General features: G+C 34.5%; 1 long non-coding RNA gene across 1 annotated transcript; it reads left to right on the top strand.

The window, feature by feature from the left end:
* Nucleotides 1–1052: 1052 nt before the first annotated feature.
* LOC117075665 lies at nucleotides 1053–17540 on the top strand. Its single transcript, XR_004434079.1, has 4 exons — nucleotides 1053–1158; nucleotides 15127–15255; nucleotides 16658–16883; nucleotides 17480–17540. It is a non-coding gene; the product is annotated as an uncharacterized LOC117075665 (long non-coding RNA).
* The last annotated feature ends 308 nt before the right edge of the window (nucleotides 17541–17848 follow it).

Genomic DNA, 17848 nt, shown 5'->3' with positions numbered 1-17848 from the left:
TGACTCTGTTCCTGGTTGGGGGCTACAAGACCAACCAAGCTAGTTTATTGATCTGGGTGGTGCCAGCTGATCTACTGAGTACAGGGCCTGGAAAATATCTCAAGCACTGATCCTTGGTTTTACAATGGTGATGTTATCCCGGGAGTAATTTGGGGAGGTTAAGAATCTTGCAGTCTCCAGCTTCTTGACTCCTAAACCATAATTTCTTATCTTCAGGATGATTTGTTAGTACTATAAAGGTAGTCTAGTCCCCTAGAAGGAAGGTTTTTTATGGGGGGGAAGGACTGTTATCATTTTTGTTTCAAAGTTAAACTATAAACTCAGTTCCTCCCAAAGTTAGTTAGGACTATGCCCAGAAATGAACAAGGGCAGCTTAAAAGGTTAGAAGCAAGATGGAGTTGGTTGGGTCAGATCTCTTTCACTGTAATAATTTTCCCAGTTATGATTTTTGTAAAAGCACTTTCAATCAGGCCATGAGTCCTGCTTAGAGATTTATCTGTTGTAAATGTAGATTAACCTGCTCATGAGAAAATAGGAGATAGAGACCTATTAAAGTTAGCATTGATGGTTTTTAAGCATAATGGATTGACATTCAGGTCATGATAAAAATCAGAGGAAAAGAAAAAACAAAACAAAAATTAATCCTGCTGATCAGCAATTGTAGCACTGCAAATTTCTGAATTTTGCCGGAGATGAGTTTGGAAGACTAGGAGATGCTTCATTTAGCTACCTCTTCAAGGAATGACTTACTGTCCAACTGTGAGGGTTATAGTTTTCTGACAGCCTCCAGCTGTCAGCTTCTTTCAAAATCACCTCCATATTCTAGCCAAAGTCACATTCTTCTCAGAGTGGTGCTAGCCATTGGCAACACAGTAATGGTGGTCCAGGGTGGATTTTTCTGGGAGTGGGACTCAGCCAATGACTAAGCAAGATGGGTGTCCTAGGGTCCACCCATTTTTGTCCAAGTTAGGACTCCTCCCTCTGATAATATCATAATCTGACAGCTATTTCTAGCTAACACTGCTTTCTACTTTTATTTTTATTATTTCACAGGTATTATTCTCCAATAAATCTTTTGCACTTTAAACTTCATCTCAGCTTCTTCATCCTGGAGAACCCAAGGCAACACAAGGAATATTTGATGAAACTAAGGCAAAGGTTTGCTGGTTTTATTTGTTTCCTTTTGTTTTGATGAAAAGTAAATTTTTCTTGTTGTTTTTGCACTCTTAGTCTACATTACAGTTTCAGAATATGAGGAATGCTGTAACAGTTATCCTAAGAGAAATTTATCAAATTTGCATCTAAGTTTTTAAGTAGTATTGGGCAACTACTATATTTTAATCTGTGGCCTTTATCTGCATCTGATGTTATCCTTTTTTTTTTTTTTTTTTTTTTAATTTTTTTTCTGAGACACAGTCTCGCCTTGTCACCCAGACTGGAGTGAAATGGCACAATCTCGGCTCACTGCAACCTCCATCTCCTGGCTTCAAACAATTCCATTCTCCTACCTCAGCCTCCTGAGTAACTGGGATTACAGGCAGCCCCCACCATGCCTGGATAATTTGTGTATTTTTAGTAGAGATGGAGTTTCACCATATTGGTCAGGCTGGTCTCGAACTCCTGACCCCGTGATCCACCTGCCTGGGCCTCCCAAAGTGCTGGGATTACAGGAGTGAGCTACTACACCCATATTTCCCATTTATTTTTGTTATCAGTTTACCCTAGTAGAAGGCAAAATCTGTGCAGCCAGGGATTTCTTTTATTATTATTATTATTATTATTATCATTGTTATTATTGCAGTAATCTAAGCACTTCAGACAATACTTATGACATGCTCTTAAACTGAATGAATAAGCAGTGTGATTAGCAGTCAAACAAAGCTTTCTATCTGTTACCACAATATAAATATATATCTCAAAAGTTTACTGTCGCCAGGCGTGGTGGCTTAAGCCTGTAATCCCAGCACTTTGGGAGGTCGAGACGGGTGGATCACGAGGTCAGGAGATCGAGACCATCCTGGCTAACACGGTGAAACCCCGTCTCTACTAAAAAATACAAAAAACTAGCCGGGCGAGATGGCGGGCGCCTGTAGTCCCAGCTACTTGGGAGGCTGAGGCAGGAGAATGGCGTAAACCCGGGAGGCGGAGCTTGCAGTGAGCTGAGATCCGGCCACTGCACTCCAGCCTGGGCGACAGAGCGTGACTCCATCTCAAACAAACAAACAAACAAACAAAAACAACAACAGCAACAACAACCAAAAATTTACTGTCATGTAAAGGAGAAATAAATAAAAAGTATTTTTAATATGACATTATATAATTGCATAGTGTAAGAAATCTTGCATAATTACATTAGAAGGCCTGATGTAATATCAGACGTTTGTTCTTAAATTTAGAATCACTGTGAATATGAAAGATACAGATGAAAACCGGTTTAGTGTGTTGTATTGACAAATATGTTAACACTGTTGATATGATATTTAGGAAGAGTAAAATACTTTTGGAAAAGTTCCAAAGCAAGTTCTTGCAATTAAGGCAGTAGTACTCCTGGAAAATTCTGTGTCTATTAAAACTGTGCCAAAATAGATAGCATTTGTATATTTTAAACAGTTAATTCTAGGCACAAATAATTTTAAACACGGTTCATATACAAAAAAGTGTTTTTGTAAATGCACATCTAATGCAGAAGTTAATCATTTTAAATTAATTTTACCAAGTTATAATTTATATGAATAAAAATGCAGGTATTTTAAGTATCCATTTAATTGAATGTCAACAAATCTAGTCACCTGTATAACTGCCACAATAATAAAAATAGAACCTATTTCCATCATTTTCCAATATTTTCTCTTACTTTTCTTGACAACCATTCCTCCATCCTGGGGCCCCAGTTAATAGTGGCTTTGCTTTTCGTCACTATTTATTAGATTTGTATTTTCTAGATATTCATATGTCAAATATAAATATATATTTAAAATAAAATCAAGGGTCAGGTGCAGGGGCACATGCCCATAATCCCAGCTACTTGGGAGGCTGAGGCAGGAGAATCCCTTGAACCCAGGAAGTGGAGGTTGCAGTGAGCTCAGATCGTGTCATGGCACTCTGGGCTGGGCAACAAGAGAAAAATTCCATCTCAAAAATAAATGAATAAATAAATAAAATAAAATAAAATGAAGGTCTTGGAGAATATTCAAAAATCTCATGGAATAAAGAGGAATCCTTCATCCTGTGAACCACAATGAGCATTCCAGTTCATAATGTGAATGAATTAAGAATTTAGTACTGGAAATATAAACTATTACATGTATTATAAATGGCAACAAATTTAATATAGAAAACTAGGAGTTTACAAAAGTACTGGAATGACAGAAGAAACAAGTTCTAGCCTGGTGCTGTTGAAATGTATTTCCCCCAAACATACCCAATTCCATAATTTTCTATTTCTAAATTTCTATTTCTAAGACTAGTTCTGCTGGTCTAGATCTGGGAATGATAGCACTCACATAGCAGTCTCTAGGCAAATAATACTGCAGTGTGGACACCCAAAGCTGGTGTCAATGTGTCATATAAAGAAATCAGAGCTATGTTTATTTCTTTCTTTTCTTTCTTTTTTTTGACAAATGTAAAGCCACTTAACAGACAATGAAATATGATGTAGGAAAACAACAATTTTCTTAAGCAACAATGAATGACAGTAGCCACAGAAAGATGGCATTCATGTTATGGCCACCTTCCAAATATGTGGCAACAGAATCTCATTGGATTAACCTAAATAAGAATATACAAACTTATCTTCAAGGAAATCCTGAGACTTAATCCTTCAATTCTGGCTATACTGGGGAAGGGAGAGCAGTGGGAATAGTTACATGAGTGGTAATGGCAACGGATGTTGACTGATAACAGGCGTCATGCAGCAAATCAAATGTCTATGATCCCTCATCATTAAATGTGTGTTATAGCAGCTTCATGTTATTGAGGAAACCAAGAAAATCCCTGAAAATGTATAAAATGCCCTTTACTTAGTAGTACCACCATTGCTGACTGTCACTCGTTTATAATAAAACTTGCTATGGTAATCACATTTGTGTATACATTCTGCTTGAGCTTTCTTAATACTATGCACATGAAGCTAGTGTTATAATTTGTGTTCATGACTCTCTGAAATACGGCAAATGCAAGACTTGGATTTGGGAGAATTGGAACTCCAGTGCAATAAATAAAGTAAATCATATTATCAGTCTTGTTGCAGTTGTTGAAAAATAAATCAAGACTCCAACTAGGAATCTAAGTGGTCACTGAACCAAAATGAGTAAAACAAGGATAACCTTGGAGAAAATAAATATGTGTACCTATTTTAGGATTTGTACATTCTTCTAAGAAAAAGAAAAGAGAGTATTCAGTCAGCTGAGATTTAATTGGTAGGATAGGGTAAACCCTTGATTGTTTAAAAAGGTTCATTTGGCTTTGTCAAAGAAAGTGTTGTCTTATGTTAGTTATTGGATATTAATTAAAACTTGAGCATTTTAGTTGTACATTAAAGAAATAAGCTTTCTTTCCTTTCCTTTTTATGATAATATTTACAGCAACTGATGTTGGTTGGATTGCCAGAAACCTATAGAGAGAAACTGTCACATGAGAAACTAGTGCAGATGGGAAAAGTGAAATTGAGTAAGGAGACAATCTACCTCACTAATATAGCCAAAAACAGTTTCCAGGACACATGCCAATTTAGACTTTTTTTGGGGGGGTATTTTTAAAGATGGATTAACTGTTTTCTAGCAATGAATGTGCAGGGAAAAAAGTTTTTAAAGTAATTGGCTTTCAATTTTGGAAGTTGTAATAAAGTCCTACATGTTCTTACAGCATTAAGAGAAGTTCTGGCTAGGGCAATCAGGCAAGAGAAAGAAATCAAGGGTATCCAGTTAGGAAAAGAAGAAGTCAAATTGTCCCTGTTTGCAGATGACATGATTGTATATTTAGAAAACCCCATTGTCTCAGCCCAAAATTTCCTTAAGCTGATAAGCAACTTCAGCAAAGTCTCAGGATACAAAATCAATGTGCAAAAATCACAAGCATTCTTATACACCAGTAACAGACAAACAGAGAGCCAAATCATGAATGAACTTCCATTAACAATTGCTTCAAAGAGAATAAAATACCTAGGAATCCAACTTAAAAGGGATGTAAAGGACCTGTTCAAGGGGAACTACAAACCACTGCTCAGTGAAATAAAAGAGGACACAAACAAATGGAAGAACATACCATGCTCATGGATAGGAAGAATCAATATTGTGAAAATGGCCATACTGCCCAAGGTTATTTACAGATTCAATGCCATCCCCATCAAGCTACCAATGAGTTTCTTCACAGAACTGGAAAAAAACGGCTTTAAAGTTCATATGGAACCAAAAAAGAGCCTGCATTGCCAAGACAATCCTAAGTCAAAAGGACAAAGCTGGAGGCATCACGCTACCTGACTTCAAACTATACTACAAGGCTACAGTAACCAAAACAGCATGGTACTGGTACCACAACAGAGATATAGACCAATGGAACAGAACAGAGTCCTCAGAAATAATACCATACATCTACAGCCATCTGATCTTTGACAAACCTGAGAGAAACAAGAAATGGGGAAAGGATTCCCTATTTAATAAATGGTGCTGGGAAAATTGGCTAGCCATAAGTAGAAAGCTGAAACTGGAGCCTTTCCTTACTCCTTATATGAAAATTAGTTCAAGATGGATTAGAGACTTAAATGTTAGACCTAATACCATAAAAACCCTAGAAGAAAATCTAGGTAGTACCATTCAGGACATAGGCATGGGCAAGGACTTCATGTCTAAAACACCAAAAGCAACGGCAGCAAAAGCCAAAATTGACAAATGGGATATGATTAAAGTAAAGAGCTTCTGCACAGCAAAAGAAACTACCATCAGAGTGAACAGGCAACCTACAGAATGGGAGAAAATGTTTGCAATCTACTCATCTGACAAAGGGCTAATATCCAGAATCTACAAAGAACTCAAACAAATATACAAGAAAAAAACAAACAACCCCATCAAAAAGTGGGCAAAGGATATGAACAGACATTTCTCAAAAGAAGACATGCATACAGCCAGCAGACACATGAAAAAATGCTCATCATCACTGGCCATCAGAGAAATGCAAATCAAAACCACAATGAGATACCATCTCACACCAGTTAGAATGGCAATCATTAAAAAGTCAGGCAACAACAGGTGTTGGAGAGGATGTGGAGAAATAGGAACACTTTTACACTGTTGGTGGGATTGTAAACTAGTTCAACCATTATGGAAAACAGTATGGCGATTCCTCAAGGATCTAGAACTAGATGTACCATATGACCCAGCCATCCCACTACTGGGTATATACCCAAAGGATTTTAAATCATGCTGCTGTAAAGACACATGCACACATATGTTTATTGAGGCACTATTCACAATAGCAAAGACTTGAAATCAACCCAAATGTCCATCTGTGACAGACTGGATTAAGAAAATGTGGCACATATACACCATAGAATATTATGCAGCCATAAAGAAGGATGAGTTTGTGTCCTTTGTAGGGACATGGATGCAGCTGGAAACCATCATTCTTAGCAAACTATCACATGAACAGAAAACCAAACACTGCATGTTCTCACTCATAGGTGGGAACTGAACAATGAGATCACTTGGACTCAGGAAGGGGAACATCACACATCGGGGCCTATCATGGGGAGGGGGGAGGGGGGAGGGATTGCATTGGGAGTTATACCTGGTATAAATGACGAATTGATGGGTGCTGACGAGTTGATGGGTGCAGCACACCAACATGGCACAAGTATACGTATGTAACAAACCTGCACGTTATGCACATGTACCCTAGAACTTAAAGTATAATATAAAAAAAAAAATTAAAAAAAAAAGATAAGGTATTGTTCTTCCATATTTAATGGCCACTCTCCAAAACTGCTCTTTGGCTAGTTCTGTAATTTCAGATTAACTTGTAAATATTTACTTTAAAAATTCTTTAATATTCCAAATGTGCTAAACCCATAATATTTACTTAACTTCTTTTAGGAATGTGTATTACAAAGCCTAAAATTTAAAGGAAGAGGTATTGTGAGGGCCCCATGTAACTCAATACACTTACAGGGAAATAAACTGGACCAAAAAATGATTAAATGGCTTGCAAAAGGGCATAGAGCTTAGCAGTGACAGAATTAAGCCCTAAATCTAAGTCTATTACTCTCTCTTGGTGTTGTGAAGCACATTTCGTCTTTATTACTATTTGTCCAAATATTAAAACTAAGTATCTTCCTGCTGGTGACACTAGCTTATTAATTCTGAATGATTTTTTCCTAATGGGGACTTATTTATCACATTTTGGTTGGTATGTACAAAGGATAACATTGTATAGGTATAGACACACATTATATTAAATTTTGTTTATATAAATATGTAAATATAAGCAATAAAAATAAAAGTCTTCTGCTTTCCTCTTTATATAAAAAGTGGTAATATAACAATATTTTGAATTTTTAAAAGTCATATCATATATGTTATTGAATGAAAAAATTGAAATAGCAGTAACTAACTCTGACTAATTTAAGAATAAATTAACTTTACTAAAATGTATTGGTTGCACATGAATCTTACCAAAGGGGTGAAGAACTAGAATTGGAGGCTTCATAGTTATGAAAAGTTATCAAAAGTAACATGACAGAACTGTTCATATGAAGGTATCATTGATGTTCTACAGAAGATTGACATTACCACTTTTATTGCTTGCACAATGAATATTAAACTTAGAACTCTGTTGCTGGAAATACAGCCTCTAAAATCTGGGTATTCCAACTACTGTTGCTGCAAAAAATTGCTCAAATATACTACTTACAATTCTTTCATCTAACTCCCAATACCAGCCCAGATACAGTGTAACTGATAAGAGGGCTTTAGATGATACACCTGAACCCTCACTGCAAAACAAGCAGAGAACGTGAGCATATGTCCTCTATATTAAAATATGGACTCTTACAGAGGAGAATCCTGAAACACTGAAGGTATGTTTGGCTGTCCCATGTGTATGGTAGTTTGAAATGGAGCTAGTGGTTTATCCTTTACCTGCAAGGCGATGGAGAAGCCTAAAAAATGTTAGTGGACTGGCAAAAGTCCACTTGTGTAGGAAGTTCTAGAGAGGGAACAAAATGAGTACACAATGGGCTACTGTGAGGGGCAGGTGAAAACGTGTCACTGAAACTTCATGAAAAGAAAAAGTGAAGGCTTGTGAAGAACACAGTGGCTTGGGGATTAAAAACAAAACAAAATAAAAACTGAATATTTTCTTAGTATATCTAAGTTGCAATGTTAGTAAATGTAAGAAGTGAAACTAATAAAAAAAAAGCAGATTGAAAATCTGTTACAGCTTTTAAAATCTGTTGATGTAATTTAAATAATAGTAAAGCCCGGGCGCAGTGGGTCATGCCTATAATGCCAGCACTTTGGTGTCTGACTGACGTCAAAAAATCAAGACCAGCCTGGTCAACATGGTGAAACCCCGTCTATACTAAAAGTACAAAAATTAGCCGGAGGTGATGGTGCATAACTGTAGTCCCAGCTAGCGGGAAACCAAGGCATGAGAATCCCTTGAACCTGGGAGGTGGAAGTTGCAGTGAGCAGAGATCGCCCCGCTGCGCTCCAGCCTGGGCGACAGAGTGAGACTCCCTCTGGAAAAAAAAAAAGAAAGAAAGAAAATAAAACAACAACAACAACAACAACAACAAAAAAACAGAAAGAAAAAAATGGGACATATGGGACAGTCAACAAATAAGCATATATTTGTAATCCATTTTCCATTATTTGAGAGATATTTAAAAGAGATAGAAAAGAGAAAGCCAAAGTGTGGAAGATTCAGATACTCGTATCCTGTTAATATGAAAATAAATTATCCTCCCAAAGTCGCAGAGGATCGTTTCTCCCAACAGACAACCACATATACCACTCATAGGACTATTGACTCCTTAGAAAATGGAGCACACATTGGAAATTGACTTGAAATTGAAATTTGGGGAGGACTGGAGTGAATTGAAAAAGGAGAGAGAGATATGTTGCTCCTAATATTTCTTCACTAAAACATGTATATTTAAGATGTGCAGAAACTAAGATAATGTAATGGGAATATCTCAGGAAGAGTGAAAGTTACATTACCTCCCTTCAAAGCAATTATTCAATGCACATTTAAGATAATTATGGTCTTAGAAGTATGTTACATGTATTTTATATTTTTAAGAGGTCTGAAAATGACTATCAACTAATTTATACTCTTGTGAATAATAAAATCACAATAATTGACAAAAAACTATAAAAATATGACTCCAAATTCAGTTTCTAAATTTATGAACTTAAAATTTAAAATATCCTCACTCATTCCAGAACAAATACTTTTAATACAACTGAAATTGTTTGGCTGAAGAATAAAGAAGAGGATATGAATTTGAATCAATAAAACTACACCTCTGGAGACTAACTGTGAGAGAAAGCTGAATGTAGAATATAAAAAAAAAATGTCTTGGAGAATAAAAACATAGTTGCCCTGAAAAATAAACAAAATTAGTCAAGAAAAAAGGTTTTAAAATCACTTTAGACTTTATAATTGAGCTAGATTTCAGTGACTAAATACAAAGTTAGAAGCTTTTCTCTAATTTTCACAGATAGTCATATACAGTTGCTCAACAAATAGATGTGAATACTGCATAGAATTGTCTTTATTCAAAAGACAAAAAGTAAATTCAATAATTTAATCAAAGTGTCTTCTCAAAATCTATAATAAAAGGATTCAGTGTTTAGATTCTATTACAGCAAACATTATGTCGGATGGAAAAACAAGGAGGTCACATCATTGTAGAAGAGACCGTGACATCATTTACAAAGAAAAAAAATGGGAGATCAAAAGTATACCAAGGAAATGAGTTATAATGGGCTTAAAAATTTCAGGTAAGAAAAGAGTGTTTATAGTTAGTGAAAACACTACCGAAGAGCTGGAACAATAAGTAATACAGATAAGGCCTTTTATTTTTTTATTTGTAAAATTCTATAAAAATGAAATCAATACTGAGAAAAACAGAAGGAGATTCTGAATAGGAGATAATCTGAAACACATCTTTGATTGAACATGAAAGAATTGGAACATATTTCTCTGAATGATCAAAGAGCAAGCACCTATCAAAGTCAGTCCATCAACATGAATTGCACAGAAGATAAAGTAATTTACTATGCTGTTAATTAAAACACACATTTATTTACATTGAAATAAATAAAATTACTGCGGTTAACAATTACTGTAAGATTTATGATAATGCAAAATATATTATTCATTACAGGTAGCATTATAAATGGCTTCTTTTTTTTTTTTCTTTGAATACCTGCTGGTCAGGTTTAGAGAACTATCTCATTCTGAGGAAGGAAAGTTGAAAAATCTATTACTGAACCTCAAATTCTACTCTAATAATCATGATGATGGACATAACAGAATGGAGATTATATTTTGTGTGTCTTGCCCTTATTTTCTGAAATCTAGAGTTAGTAACTATCTTCAGACATATTCACAGATATCTGAGCCTTTGACATGTTTAGGTTAAAAGTACAAAATTTGGGGGTACAATATCCTGTAGCTCCAGTATATTCGGTGTCTTTCACAAACTATATGTTTCTGTTTCCTGTCTGTATTTAACTATATAAAACACAGACCAAACTGATTCAAAGCATTTGCCAATTTCTCTTCTCTAAATGGCAAGAATTTGCTCTCTTCCTGCCATATTAGTAAGTTAGCTGTACGATTCTGGGCACTTTAGTACTGTCCTGGAAAAGAACATTATGAAGGCAAATACTTGAAGGTAACCACGTTGGTACAAGGAAATAAAGTATACATATAGATAATACAAAAACTCTGATTGATTAAAATATCTAAATGTCAAGTGATCTGTTTAGTCTAAATATACTTTTAATTGTACTTAAATTCACAATCACTAGTTTATAAGAAACGTGAAGACAATATACAAATTCAATTGAATATAATAGGTCATTTTCCCCCACTGAAATACCATCAGAATTGAGTTGTAGTTTAATATTATAAATACAGCATATAATTCCATTTGTAACACATAAACCAAGAGCCAGACTGAAAATCAAACTGAGAATGGTTAACACTGAACAAAAATAATAACTTTTCCTAAAAGCCATAATGTTTCTATTTACCTGTCCTAAACAAAGATCCCAGTATTTCTTTTCTAACAGATAGTAATAATACTAGTGTGTTTCTCTCTACACTTCAAGAATGAATGTTGAGAACTAACAATAGAGAAGAGATAAAATTCCTACAGCTTATTCGCATAATGTTTCAAGATGCACTTCCAAAAAATTGTTTCCCAAATAAAAATCCCAGAGAAAATGGATTTATAATTTAATACCTGGTACTGAAATAAAATTAAGGCTAGGAAAAATCATATGATATTATAAAACTAAAGTTTCCATAACTATAATGTCAATGGGACTTGGTAAATGAACACTTCTAATAAAAATCATGAATAGTATCTCCTGGTAAAAACAAATATAGCAGTGAAGAAAAAATGGGTTCAGATAAATCCACAGATAATTTTGAGATATAAGTATGAGTTTCTTTTTTTTTTTTTTTATTATACTTTAAGTTCTAGGGTACATGTGCATGACGTTTATATCATGTATAACTCCCCAATGCAATCCCTCCCTCCTCCCCCCTCCCCATGATAGGCCCCAGTGTGTGATGTTCCCCTTCCCGAGTCCAAGTGATCTCATTGTTCAGTTCCCACCTATGAGTGAGAACATGCGGTGTTTGGTTTTCTCTTCTTGTGATAGTTTGCTAAGAATGATGGTTTCCAGCTGCATCCATGTCCCTACAAAGGACGCAAACTCATCCTTTTTGATGGCTGCATAGTATTCCATGGTGTATATGTGCCACATTTTCTTATAAGTATGAGTTTCTTAAGGGGGTAGGAATGAAGATCGATGTAATAGCCCATTGACGATATTTTATATTTGATTATACATTCATGGGTAGAACAAAATTTACAGGATATATAAATATAAATTCAATTGAATTCATGTATGGTGATGGGGATGATCTTCCACAGCAAAGTGGAAAGCAGAATACATAAAGACTGACTAGAAGAAAATAACTACAAAAGATATAAAACAAAAAAAACCAATATTAATTGGAAAAGAACCAATTTATTGAAAACATGAATAAAGAATATTAGCTGATTTACAGAAGTTCAATATGGGCTGCCAGTAAAATATGACAATATTTACCAACTTAAAATTTATCAAGGCCATGCAAATTGAGCCAACATTAAATTATAACTATTTGCACATGACAAAGACAAAGATACCTAGTGGAGGAAGTTTAAATCCAAAGAACCTTTTGGGAGGGCAATTTATCTGCATTTATCAGAATACAAAAGCACATATTCTGAAGTACAGAAATTGCAGTAAGCAGTAACCTCTTTTTTTCTTATTACAATAATTTAATATTTATGGCCATCCTACCCAGATAGTATTATTTCTTTAAGATTTGTACACGCGAGGATGAAAATTGAGTGAGCTTTGCATGTGTAAATTCTAAAAAAAAGTCACTATTTAAATACCACCTTTTACTAGAAGTTGATATATTATCAGATGTTATCACTTTAGTATGGTTTTGTTGTCTATGAGTTACTTGCCATAGTATCATATTTATATAGTTTTACTCAAGAGCATTTTCAAATGACTACATTGAAGATAAGTTGAGTGCCATACAGATGTTTGATGGGCTTGAACTTTACATACAAACCCAAAATAAATAGGTTTTCAAATTTAAAATAATAGATGATTGACAAATAAAAATTATAAACCAAAATGTATTGGTTAATTAGAACATTACACTTAATCAAATTAACATGTGATCTTACAATAAAATGTTAAAATATATTAAATAATGTTAAAAAATTTAAAGATTTTCTGAATTTAGGCTTGCGTACAAAATTTACCAGGATTATCTTTTATGTTATGGAAAATTGGTGAAACTAAAATAGTAGGTTCACATTATTCAGCAGAAACATTTTTTAAATACATGCTTTTGTGTTGCTTTCCTCAGATTTAGAAAAACAGTTGCATGCATTGTCAGCTAAGTTAAGCTGAGGTGAGTTTATCGAGTGTGTGTCAAAGATGTAAAATTAGAAAATCATTTTTGAATGTCAAATGGTCTTTCATTTCTCCACCTTGAGATTCATGTCTCTATTCTTTTTCTATATTTCATGTCTGCTTGTTCTTTCAACTCCCTTGGAGTGTAGCCAGACACTGCAGCCTACAGAGTGAATATGCCTGCTATATTTCTGTTTGATCCTCTTCCCTTTATGTGTCAGTTCCTTTGTGGGCTGCCTACTTGTCAAACCATTTTTATTCTTCAAAACTTTATACATAATTTTTAAATAAGCTGTGCAGATCTCAGTACAATTGATGAAATTTTTACAAGTTAATCACATATAAATAGCATAAACACTGCCGCTTATGTGTTTAACGTTGTAAGGACAAGTATATATTTACCCAACTACAATCAATTAGATGCAAAATACTCAAGTTATAGGTTAAAAAATGCTCTTTTTGCTTTCCTTTGAATTAGTAAAATAAGTAGATTCAACAAACTAGTTCAAAAATGAGTCTACCATTAATAAGCACAGAAATTTAGGGTACATTTTGAATATTGAGCTAAAACAGCAAAAAACAAATTTAAAACACGTTATTTAATGGATTATGATATTAACATGTACAAATCTTTTTTTTTTTTTTTTTTTTTTTTTTTTTTTTTTTTTGAGACGGAGTCTCGCTCTGTCGCCCAGGCAGGAGTGCAGTGGCGCGATCTCGGCTCACTGCAAGCTCCGCCTCCCGGGTTCACGCCATTCTCCTGCCTCAGCCTCCTGAGTAGCTGGGACTACAGGCGCCCGCCACCGCGCCCGGCTAATTTTTTGTATTTTTAGTAGAGACGGGGTTTCACCATGGTCTCGATCTCCTGACCTTGTGATCCGCCCGCCTCGGCCTCCCAAAGTGCTGGGATTACAGGCGTGAGCCACCGCGCCCGGCCACATGTACAAATCTTAATTCTCATGATATCTGACAGTTAAGTTGTAATTCTTTTTCACCTAGGAGAAAATGCATGACTTTCTCATACTTAGGTCTTCATTGTTTTTAGTTTATTAAAAAGAAGATACTCTGTAATCAGCGATGTTTTACAAAACGTGACATTTGTCATGTGGGGAAAAAATGTTCTTTAGCTCTATGCCTCGTACAACCTAAGGCATAAAATAATTGTCAAGAAATGCAATACCTGTTGTGTCTTGGAGCTTAAATCACTCACCTCAAAGCCTCCGTAATTCATAATGAAAATATACTAATCAATGGGAAGAAATCTATTTTTAAAAGTGTGCTCAGCAGATTATTAATAAAGTTACTCTAAATAAATTATGTAGAGAATTACAAGGCCATCCTAGGATCAAAAAAATAATTCTACAGAAAAGACCAGAAAAATCCATCTTATCCAAGTCTCGTAAAGGCCAGATAAAATCTAATTTAAGTATACTATACATTTTTATAAGTTATTATTAAGGTTAACTCAAGTTAATATTTGTTAGTCCTAGCGTAGTAATACAAAGAGAGGGCAGATATGTCCAGAAAATATAAAGAAAATAACTATTTTTATCATAAACCAGGAAATAAAAACATTTATTTTTATTCTCAGAAAAATTCACCATTGAGTGTTTAAGCTCATATTAGCAGAAACTTCAGGATACTAAAATTACATCAAAACAGCAGAAATAGGGGATAACAGAGTTGGAAACTGACTTCTCTAAAACTGTGAGTGATTTGTAACCCAAAACCAGTACACATGAGGAAGGGCTGTCAAAGTCACTAAAGATCAAACTGAGGTATGTGAAGATGCTGAGAAAAATCCATGCAACTGCAGTTTTCAGAAATAATTTTGTCAGAATGGTTGTTTAAAGTAACGACACTTCATGAGGGGCAAAACCAAAAACCAGCAGTGTCTTGTTTCTAACAGTGGGAATGACATCTGAGGGCTGATTGCAGAAGATATTCTGAACTCCATAGAAGAAAATAAGAGCTGAACTTTAACAAGAAAGTATGCAGAAATATCTTCCGTGGAGGCGGTCATAGAGAATGCATGAAGGTGATACTAAAGTATAGGCAGCACTGAAACTGCTGATCTCTGTTATTTGGATAAAACTAAACACTACAACTACCTCTTTACACAGTCGATATCCCTTCAACTGCACAAACACAGGTATACACACATGCACCCCCCCACACACACACACACGTAATATATGAAACTTCATAACCAATTGTTTTTGTTTTTTTTTTCACTCTGGAGATTGTTATGTCCATTCTTGAAAATAACTAGCTTATGCTGTTATCTATACTTCCTCTTTACATGATTTCATCCAGTCACATGTTTTAAACACTATTTCTATTGTTTTGTATACAATTGTATTGTATACAATTGATTCCCAATTTGTATCTAGCTCTTATCTCTCTCTGCAACTAGAATTTTTTATCCATGTGTTCGATTCACACTGGAAGTCTGAAAGGCATCTCACATTTAAACTGTTCAAAACCAGGCTATTGGTTTCTCCATGCTAAAACTTGATTCTCTCCACGCATTTCCATATCAGGAAAAAGTAATTCCTTTTTTCCACCTAGAGCAAACATCTTGGAACCATCTTTAACTTCTCTTCCCCTCACCTTAATTTCATCATAAAAGCCTGTAAGCTCTACCTTAGTAAAGTATTTAGAATTCAACATTTTTCCTCATAATTTACAATTAACAACCATCTCCATCAACTTTTAGAACTCATGAAATTTTTCAATATTAATATTCAATATTTTCATTCTTGCTTCTCAAAATTAATCCTTAAAAGCTATTGAAAATACAAGTTAAATCATGTCACTTCTACTATTAAAACCCTCCAGTGGCCTTTTTTCTGATTGGTGATAAAATTTAAAATTCTTATATTGGCTTATACAGCCCAACATATTTCTTATTACAAACTATATGCTTTCATCCCTTTATATACTCCCACTTGCTAACATTTCTCCATTTTAAGTTATTTCTTTACTATTCTCAAATTGCTATGCATGTTCCTATTTAATATTTTTCATATACTTGTTCTCTTTTCTATAATACTTTCCTCACAGATATGATGTATACAGGACTTACTAACATTTTTCAGAAAATACCATCAACCTGTCTCCAAATAACTAGCCAGGCAATTCTTCTCTAAAGGCTTCTTCTAAAATATTGACAATATCCTTCATTCTTTATTCCGTATGGTGCTCTATTTTCCTTTAGAGAAAAAAAAACACTCATATATACTATAGTCAATTGTTTGTACTTTATTCATTCTGACAAATACAATGTTCATAAAACATTTGTTTTTGTTTTTGCTTTTGTCTCTTTTTGGTTTTATGTTTTCCAATTTTTGAAACAATGCATAGTTAAACTGTATTTATTATGAGGAATTGGCTCACTTGTTTATGGAACCTGAGAGTTTCCATGTTCTGCTATGTAGATGCCAAAGACCCAGAAAAGACAGTGGAATAATTCAGTCTGAGTCTGAAGATCTGGGAACCAGGGAAACTGATGGTGTAAACTGGAGTCCAAAAGCAGGAGAAGATGAAATGAGATGTCTGAACTCAATTGTGAGGAAGGAATAAGAGGGAGAATCTCTCCTTCCTCTGCTTTTTGCTTTATTCAGGCCCACAATGGATTGGGTGATGCCCATTCACATTGAGGAGGTCAGTTGGCTTCACCGAGTCTACCATTTAAATGCTAATCTCATCCAAAAATACCTTTATAAACAGATCCAGAAATAATATGTAACCAGTTACACATCACTGATCCAGTCAAGTTGACACATAAAGTTAACTATCAAAAGTCTGCCTCCTGTCAACATGGTACTCATATGCATCTTCTTAATTCATACTTAATCTCCAAATAACAACAGGTCACAATTCTGCCTAATATACTCCTACCCTACCTATAATAAAAAATGTACTAACCTTTCTTCAGAAAAAGAAGTAAAATTCTTGAGTAGTGTTAACTGTTTTTTGATATCCTGTAACTTAAATACTATGATATAAAATTAGCAATACTTAAATACTAATATATAAAGTAAATATGTCTTATGTTTCATGACAAGAGAATAAGATGAAAGAAAACCAAGAAATATATATGATACACACATATACATTTTTATTATATATAATTTGTATTTTATATGTTTATATATTATAAATTATATATGTATCAGAATACAATATTTATACACAATTTATATATATAACATAGCTGATATTTATAACTACCTATTCTGTATTCCTTTTGTCTTCAGCAAGCACCTCACCCACCTCATTGAGATTCTGTACCCGTTGGAGATTCTCTACTTGATGTGGTAATCCAAATCTACAATTCTAAAGAGTCTGGATAATCTGTAGTCCTGCCTAGTTTGGGTCATAGTTTTTTTCTTACCTTAATCACATGGCATGACAATACTAAGAGACACTCTAAGGGGTCACCTGTATTACAGATATAGTCTTTATTACCTCCATTGTGGAGTAGTAGTTCAATTTTCTTTGGTAGTCAGAATTAATCATTGCATTCAGCATAGTAACTCCTGCATTTGCCTGTTTGATTCAAAAGCAGAGGAAACCCAAAGTGGCTAGGTGGCAATATTAACTTCTAATTCAAAGAAATAATAGTT

This window comes from Trachypithecus francoisi, unplaced genomic scaffold (assembly GCF_009764315.1).
Source record: "Trachypithecus francoisi isolate TF-2019V2 unplaced genomic scaffold, Tfra_2.0 Lachesis_group5, whole genome shotgun sequence".
NCBI classification, from domain to species: Eukaryota; Metazoa; Chordata; class Mammalia; order Primates; family Cercopithecidae; genus Trachypithecus; species Trachypithecus francoisi.
This window is presented reverse-complemented; position numbering and strand designations above follow the sequence as displayed.